Here is a 9,832-nt window from a genome sequence, read left to right on the forward strand (position 1 = left end):
AAGAAAACCTTATAAAATATTCGACTTCATACTCTGGCCCACGGTGTCACTAAACTCCCATTATTTTAAACTCTAGGCAAGAGGTTTTCCTCAGCCTCTAAAAGTGCCTGCGACCTTTGTGGAGCTGTTGTTGTTGAATTTGTTTGTCCAGATTTTTTAGGATCATAACCATAAGAATATTGACAGCAACAATTAGGCCAGCACCAGTTTGTTAAAATATTAAATACCCAATAAATAAATCACAACCTAAGAAGAAACCATCTTTCAAAATTTGACGTCCATCATTAACGAAACATGTTACTATACCGAATGGTATACTCAATAAACTTCATCGTACATTACGCATCCATACCGAAAAAGGAGCAAAAGAGCCCATATCTATCACCAACTGGCACAATAAGTGCTGGAAATAGTTGCCCAGCCAGCCCGCGTCACGGTTTTCATCAGAATCAAGCTACATACAACAACTATAGCAATAGCAATATACAAAACCAAGATCTATTCCAAACACCATCAACTGTTAGCTACACTCACTATCGGGCATTTATTCATTTATTGTAAAACATTAACCATATTATCGTAAATAAACCAATAAATGTTGGCAAAATTCTATACGCCACAATCTCAGTTTGAACAGGTATTTCATTAAAGTTGCACGCTCTCAAGATGAACCAGGCAAAGGTAGCTTCTGGCGTATTGATCCCGATAGTGGCGCAAATTGATTGATCATAGCTATAAGAAGCGTCGTCAACGCACCAGCCAAGGGTTTCGTCCATCATATGGCATGCCACGTTCGGCACCAGTCTCACCGAGTCACATGGATAACTCTCGTGAGAGTTCACCATTGCAGGATTTCGTTTTACAATCGCCTCATGGATCGCCGGGCATGTCAATTGAGCAGCGTGCTGCTGATGGTGATCTTATGTACAACAACACTACTCAGAATGTGCATCAATCGACGGCAAACAATTCTCACAATCAATACAAAAGTAGCGGTAGCCCATACTATGTTTCAAATCAAAATTCAGCTATGTCCGGTGGACAGCACCACTAACAACAACAACACAATGACAGTGGCATTATAAGCAGTAATAATAGCAGTGGAAATGGTGTTGGTGCTTTGATTGCACTAAAACGTAATCACTCATTGGCAGCTGGCGCTCAGCAGCATCAGCAGCAACAACAACAACAGCAGCAACAACAACAACAGCATCATCATCAACAACAAGTGCAGACACTGCATCCGGATATTATTTAGGAGGAGATGCCAACAGATTATACTGGCAATATGGAAACAGGTGATGAATATATACTGGGTGGTAATAACAACGGTGGTGGTGGTGGTGTTGGGAGTAGCAGCAGCTCCAGTGATGCTGCCAAGCGCCCTAAATATATATCTGAAGTACTCTGATGTGTTGCTGTTGCCGTTAAGGTTTCTCCTGCTAATGTTTGCAAGTAATGTGAAAAATAAAATTTTTAAATCAACAATGCAGTAATTTTCTTACAATTCTTGATGAGTGGCACCCTCACGCACTTACAAATGGCAGAGTTAGGGTGTTTTGGCTTCAACACCAACTTTTTCGAGTATGATGCCTTTGGCATGAGATGCTCCACCAAAAGGATTAGCCTTCCATCTTGTTCTAAAATGCGCCCTTTCGTAATCTTTATCAGCCCAACGCTGATCGCGGCGATGATTCACATGCTTCCTGGCTGTGCGAAGACCTCTTGGCTTGCCCATAATTTTTGAACGAGCAATGTTAATTTTTCTTTTATGAGTTACTACTCCAGGCCACGCCGTAGTAAAAAATGAAATGAAAGAACGGAAAATCACTTGATACATTTCCCGTTGTTTCAATTCATAGGAATTTTACATTCTATACACGGGTATGTATGAATGTGGGTTTTTTTTGTCTTTGCCGTTGGTATGCTCGTACCAGTGAGCGGAATTCTAAAAAGGGAATGGTAGTAGACGAAAAAATTAAAATAGTAAGTAGTTGGTAGTTTTTACCAAGAAAACAACAACTACAGTTTATATTTGTACCAAACAATTAATAATGTATTGTAAAACAAATAACGCGCATTTCAAGGAAAACACTTAAACAAGACAAAATTACATGTACATTTGTACATACCTACATAGCTTATGCCTATACGATACTCACTTTTTTCCTGTATCGTGAGTGTGAAATACTGACAAACATGTACCAAAACGTCTAATCACAACAACAATATTCCAAAGTACCAAAAATACTGCCACAAAATAACCGATTTCGGCATGTTATCGTTCAAATTATTCACGAAAAAAAAAAACACCGACACAACAAATCACAAGATTAGCTGAGTCGACTAAGTTTTTAGAAATATGTAAAAGAAATGGCTTGAAACCGAACTTCATCATAAACGCAACAAAGAACATCAGGTACACCATAAACAACAACATAAGTAAAAGCAAATCAACACGTAAGTTCACCAATATAATTTCCTCATATATTGATAAAGTGCAAACGAAACTCTTGAACATTATAATATGCATGAAACATGAACACTTAAGACAATACAAAAGAGAGACAAATAGATTGAGATCACAAATTACATTAGCCTTGGACACATCTCATTCAATTGCATTTTTCGAGAGCGAAGAGTTGCTGGCGAACAAAGCCACCAAAAACATTAAGAGGACACAAACGAAAAAGTACGACAATCTCAGACGGAAAGAAAATGCTAAAATGAACATTAGGGTGGTACCGGAATGGTTCCGAAATTTAACAAACACAGAAATTCCACATGATATAAAGTGGCTATTGTCCCAAGGTCCAAAATACTCATTACCAACTGATAACTGGAAATTCCCCCTCTTTCAAATCATAGCAGACGGCGAGAATATCATACAAACTTTGAAAGATAAAGAAAATCAAGAAATAGAAAGAAATAATTTGACGACCTTAATACAGGACCATATTAACAAAAACAAAGTCTCAGCGACAGACAGGTTCATACATGAGACCGTACTGAAAACAAAAAGGTTCCTTAAAAACAATAATCATCTTCTCGTGCTTAACGCCGATAAGGGAAATGTCACAGTGGTCATGGACAAACCAGAATACGACCAAAAGATGCAAATGTTAGTTAACGACATTTCAACTTACAGGGTACTGAAACGCGATCCAACGAATAAATTACAAGAAAGGAACAACGAAATAGTCCAAAAGATGTTTAATATTGGTTCTATCGATTTGAAAGAAAAGAATTTCCTTACATGCAAAAACGCAACCCTCCTAGAATATATGGTCTGCCGAAAATACATAAAGATGGTATACCGCTCCGACCCATTTGTTCGTCCATTGACGCTCCGTCTTACAACTTATGCAAATATGTAGTCCAAATCCTCAAAAATTTAAATACATCGTCCAAATATAATGTCAAAGATTCGTCCGCATTCAAAGATAAGATTAAAGGCACATATATTTATCATGATGAAAGTGTAGTGTCGTTTGATGTGGTCTCCTTGTTCCCTAGCATTCCTGTGGATGTGGCCATTGAAATCATATCTTCAAGATGGAATGACATAAAAGAACACACATCACTGACAAAGGAAATATTTCTTAACATGGTTAAATTCTGCATCAAGGATAACCGTTACTTCAAATACAACAACAAGATTTACGAGCAACGTACAGGAATGCCCATGGGTTCTGCAGCTTCCCCAGTACTAGCTGACATCGTTATGGAAGAGTTGCTTATGAAGTTTGAAACAGACGCGAAGAACAAACCCCGATTTTTGACAAAATATGTTGATGATATTTTTGCGGTTGTAAAAACTACAGAAGTAGAAAGCATGTTAAAATTGCTAAATGGATACCACAGCACTATCAAATTTACAGTAGAGGTGGAGAAAGATGGAGAGCTACCCTATCTTGACACTTTGGTAATAAATAAAAACAATAGATTGTGGATTGATTGGTATATGAAACCAACCTCAACGGGTAGATTAATTAACTACAATTCTAAACATGAAAACAAAATTATTAGAAACACCGCGAAGAATTTTATAAGTAGAGTTCTCACGATTAGTGAGAAAATATTTCACAAAAAGAATATTGCCATAATAAAGAAGACGTTAGAACAGAACGAATTCCCCAGAGAATTGATTAATAAACTTATTCACAACTTTTACGCAGGAGCCAAAAATGAAAACTTATGTGAAAAAGGCAATAAATTATATAAGCCAATATCGTATATTCCCGGGTTGGCAGAAAGAATGAAAAGTTCGAACCTATTTGACAGAGAAAAATACACAATAGCATTCACATACAACAGTTCACTCCGACACGTATTTAACAATATGAAGGACCTAATTCCAAAGTTAGAGAAATCTAATTTAGTATATGAAATTCCATGTAACGGCGACGGGTCCCACGTATGCGGAAAGGTATATGTGGGGACAACAAAACAAAAACTGAAGACAAGGGTTTCCGGTCACAGGTCCAATATCAAGCTAAGAAACAATTCGTCGGACAACAAGACTGCCTTGTCATCTCATTGTGCTGACACTGGACATTACCCCGATTTCGAAAATGTTAGAATTCTCGATAAAGAAAAATACTACAATAAACGATATATTTTGGAGATGCTCCATATTATGAACACCCCTAATAGAATGAATTACAAGTCGGACGTAGACCAATGTGCCTACGCATATCGGAATTTAGTTTCAAAGCAGCAACAACACACAGGGCAAATCACAAAAGGTTCATCGAGAGCGCCACAGCCCAGCAAATATCCCGCTGCGAACGAGGTTGGGGACAACAACTAATGAAAGGGGGGGGGGGGGGGGGGGGGGGGGGGGGGGGGGGGAAGGATATCATGCACATTTTGCTTTGTTGCATTTTGTCTTGTTTTTCTTAAAAATGCTTTGTGTATGATTGTTGTTGTGTAATTTTGTTTACTTATACGGTTCCTTAAGATTTGTTTATACTTGCGGTACTCTAATTGTTTACTTTCCTTTTTCCACCTTCTTCCTATTATTTTGTTAGAACACCTGATTAGTCGATCAGGCATTTACATGCAAGTAAGTCGATCTAGTGTTATAAATGTATATATGTATGTGATATAAATTATATATTTCTGTTTATTTTCTTTTCATGTTGTGTTTTTAAAAAAGTCTTGAAAATGACTTCAGATTGAAGTCGAAATATCGACCAAATAAATGTGTGAATACTAACACAGTGTTTTATTTAAAGCGAGGCCTCGAGCTCACAAAACCCTACATTTTTTGAAAAAAAAAATGAGAAAATTAGCGCAGAAAATATTCGCGTGCTCAATTACTATATTTCTCTAATCACAAATTTATTTCCTGTTTAAGTTCTTCACAAATTTTTCAAAATTGACTGATTTCGTCAGTATCGCCTCCTAATGTTAGTTGGGTGAACTCGGCAATTCAATACTGTAAAATTATCGCAGTATACGTTTTCAGTACGAAAATACTGAAATATTGGTAGAACCTAAGTTTTGGTAGCAGAAGTCGTAAAAGTAGTAGAAAATGAAAAATGGGTCAAAAAGGTTGGTCAATCTACCAATGCGGTAAAGTCCGTGCACTGACTGTGCATATACTTATACCAACGCATGTACATATATATGCCGAGTTTAAATGTACATTATATTAAGGATGCATAAAAGGAGGCAAACGGCTACCCAAAAACCCGTTTCTCACAAATCGGTATCGGAGCCAAATACCCTTCGGGAACCATATCATTTGCTAAAGGCCGTCAATTAAACAGGACTCCAAGCCTACTTGGAGAACGGTTGAACAAATAAGCGAAGGGCAATACAAACAAATAAAAAATTATACATTTTATAAATCTCTCCCCTCTTCTAAAACGAAAATTTTTTTTAATATTTTCTTTACATAGCATAAAATTTTGCTGTCCAAACATTTTTTTTGTGGCGGGCAGGGAAGTTGTTGGTTTTTAGCACCAACAACACAAATAACAGCGACTCAAAAGAACCCACGCTATAAACTTTCTACCCGGTTCGGCACCAGAATGTGCGAACCGAAAATCGTAAATGCTTATTATTATTATGTATTCATAACGGCCAGAAGCTTAATTCGTAAATAAGAATACATTACAGTTTCTATTTATTTATATATTTATTTATGGAGTGAAAAAAAATCTTTTGTTTCATACGTAACCAGCCTGGAGTCTTCAACATGTTAGCCTATTATTTAAGTTCATACATTTAAATAGTACGTTTTTTTAATAAATGGAGTCTTTCTTTAAACTGCAAGAAATATCAACACATACATATGTCTTCTTACTGCTTTTTTTATCCCTAGCTTTAGGCAACTATGGCTCGTCAACCTCTAACCTGGACGGGAAGAGTGGCGAATGACCGAGGCATCAGCAATCAAGCATGCACGTTATGCAATTCATCAAGCCTGCTGCCAAGCCGGCGGACTGGCCGTCGTTAGGTTAAGTTAGTTATAAGTTTTTATTTTTTCCTCTTCTTTACGGTCGGTGATCCTTGGAGGACTGTGAGGTTGCGTACCGCAAGGGGGCGGCATGTTTAGGCCCAATGCCTAACTTTCACTTGATTGACGGCGCCCCTCCCTAATGTTTTAATAATATTTCCAGCCACCCACACTCACGCCGCACTTGTGTGCATGCGTTTCAAACATATGCATGTGTGTGTGTGCAGGTTGTCAGCACCCATGCACGTATACGTAGGGGTGGTTGTGTGTGTGGCCTTTTCCCCTCCTTAATACCAGAGGACTTTTTCGCGGCTTAGCGGTTGTCATCAACGGGACAACCTGGCTCTTTCTCGATTGACCGCCAAGCAGTTCACGTCGCCCAGGATCGCCATCATTTGTACGTCAAGGTAAAGTCATATCATCATTGTACATTTCCTTTCAATTTAATTAAATACAATATTATAACGAGGAAATCCTCTTTGTGTTTTCCTTTATCGTATTTCTGAGTGAACCTTCCCGAGATCGACCCTTGTGCGCCTACCCACTGCCGGTTCCAGACGCACTCAGGCCAAACAATTGCATTGTTTATTATGTCTAATTGGGATTCTATACTGGTTGAATCATTTATCACAAAACTGCCTGCGCGCAACAATTTAAGTAGATTTTCTTTATTATAAAGCTCCCATGAGGTAATTGTTTTTGTTGTTCTCATTTTATATGATGATGTATTAATTTTTATTTCTATCGTTTCATGGTCTGATATTTTATACTTGTCCATGTTTTGACAAATAACATCATTCGAATTTGAGTATAGAAGGTCGATTTTTGTTCCAGTTGTATCTGTGATACGTGTGTTGAAGAGTATTTTTTGGCTCATTGCCAAATCATTAAACATATCTGTTAATTTCTTGCTATAGGTGTTGTTGGCATTATTAACGTTAATGTTATAGTCTCCAACCACGAAGCAATTCACACTTAACTCAACTTTTTCCAACAATATTTCATTTAGATAATTTAAGAAGTCAGAATCACTCGTATTAAGTGAGTGATATAAAACCCCTATTTGCCATTTTTTATCGCACTCTTTTAGTTTTATTATGATGCACCAAATGTTATTATTAATGCTGTTATTATATATAACGTTGTAAGAGTTGTAGGCATATATTAAGACACCTCCTGTGTGGCTGCTATGTGAGTCATATCTAATTACCGTATAGGCATTAATATGTAACTCTGTTTCTCTAATATTACCCGTGGTACATGTTTCCGAGCAAAGTAGTAACGCAGGTTTATGCTCCACAATAAGATTTCCTAGTTCATTTTTGTTAGAAATAATACCACATATATTTAAATAGATAGATTTAATTTCAAAGCTTTTATTTGGTTGCTATTTCTTCGCTTTTTTGCTCTACAGATAGCGTATATATGCAGTGAACTTAGTACTATAGGCATAGTGATCCACTTCAACATCTATAACTTTTCTTCTCACCAAGACAAAGCAGTTAACACATCTTATGATGTTTGTGTTACAATCTTTAACATCATGCTGTTCACCACATTTGCTACATGCTTGTTTAAATACACAATCACTAGCTTTATATTGGAAACCTAGACATTTAAAACATCTAGGTACATTTATATGCTCAAAAACTCTACAACTGTCCCATTCAACTTTTATTCTCTTCTTCTCAATTAGATTCTCATACGTTTCACAATCTGCTTCTATAATAATAATATAGCTTTCTTCTCTTTTATTGCGATCTTCATAAACCTTAATAATTTTTAACTCTTTATCTTCAATATCGTTTTGTTTTTTTAAACACTCAATAATTTTCTCATCATTTAATTTTGTTGGGAGCCCCACTATTTTTAACGCTGTTCCCTTTTTCGTTTCTCTCAATTTTTCCGTAGCATATTCTTGACCTATTTCTTTGTTTACTTTCTTTTGTACTTCTTCTACTGCTTCACTGTTTTCGCACTCAACTATTATCGCACCTTTATTTGTGTTAGTAACAGTTGTGATAAGACCTTCAGTTGGTTCGATTACTTTTTTTAGTGCTTTCTTAATATCTTTTGTATTTTTGTTGTTTATAGGTTTAATAACTATTTTGTTTGCGTTTATTTTTGCCATTTCTGCATATGATGATTTTGCATTTATTCGTTTCTTTTCAGCACGCATTTCACTTAATTTATCGCAGCTGCTGTTCAGACCCTTATGTATCTCAGTTATGAGTTCCTGTTTCAATATTTTGCATCTTTCACTAAATATTTGTTCTATTACTGCATTTATTTCAACTGTAAAGTCATTTTTCATTTTTTGCATTTTATTCGTTATCGCATCCTCCACTATTTCTTTAACATCTGATCCTTTTAAAGTTTTTGAGTCACTTTTTTCAATAGAATGTTTTATTTCAATAAATTTTGTATATATGTTTCATAAGCTACAATGGTCACAAACCATTTAATCTTTAAATTTTCATTTAGAAATTTTAATTCTGCTATTTTTAAATTGCTACTCTTCACACAAAAAACATTATCATAGCCCCCACTGCATGTTAGCATATCTTCCACTTGAAGTATTTTTGCTGTACCACCATGTATAAACTATATATACCACCTGATCTTTATGATTTTTTCAGACAACAATATATAATACATACGTAAGCATTCGTTGAAATTTGAAGCCTCTAGCTCTTAAAATAGGGCAGTAATTACGAAAAGTTTCTTGTCTGAACAATCGGTTGTGGGGGATATATACTATATATACTACCGATCTCATCAATTTTTTCAGACAGCAATATGTGCAATATATGAAAGTATATGATGAAGTTTGAAGCTTCAATCTGTTAAATTGAGGATGATATGACAAAAATCCTCTTTTTCTGAAAAATCGATTGTATGGAGGATATATGCTATAGTGGTCCGATCCGGCCGGTTCCGACAAATGTCTAATCGGACACCCAAGTACACCCACTCACCAAATTTTACCAATATATCTCAAACATTGAGAGACTAGTTTGCATACAAACAGACAGACGGACATGGCTAAATAAACTCAGCCCTTTATCCTGATTACTTCGGTATACTTAATGGTGGGTCTATCTATTTTCCTTTAAGGACTTACAATTTTGGGTTTCGTGACGAAATTAATATACCATTTCATTTTCATGAAAGGTATAAAAATAGGTAGGTACTTTGTGTGAGGATGCAAAGATTCAGGTTTTTTGTGGTCTTCGTGTAAAATCTATTACTACGAATCACGTATATCAACAATATATGACGTAAACGTAACTATTTGATAAAATTTGATGGATTTTGAAGCTTCTAGCCGTAAAAAGGGGCAAAAATGACAGTTTATATGGG

At 36.1% G+C, this 9,832-nt stretch overlaps 1 pseudogene; it reads left to right on the forward strand.

The window, feature by feature from the left end:
• The first annotated feature begins 309 nt into the window (after positions 1–309).
• On the forward strand, positions 310–1,411 carry LOC137235366 (forkhead box protein A1-B-like; annotated as a pseudogene).
• The last annotated feature ends 8,421 nt before the right edge of the window (positions 1,412–9,832 follow it).

Source organism: Eurosta solidaginis, chromosome X (assembly GCF_040869045.1).
Source record: "Eurosta solidaginis isolate ZX-2024a chromosome X, ASM4086904v1, whole genome shotgun sequence".
Classification (NCBI taxonomy): domain Eukaryota; kingdom Metazoa; phylum Arthropoda; class Insecta; order Diptera; family Tephritidae; genus Eurosta; species Eurosta solidaginis.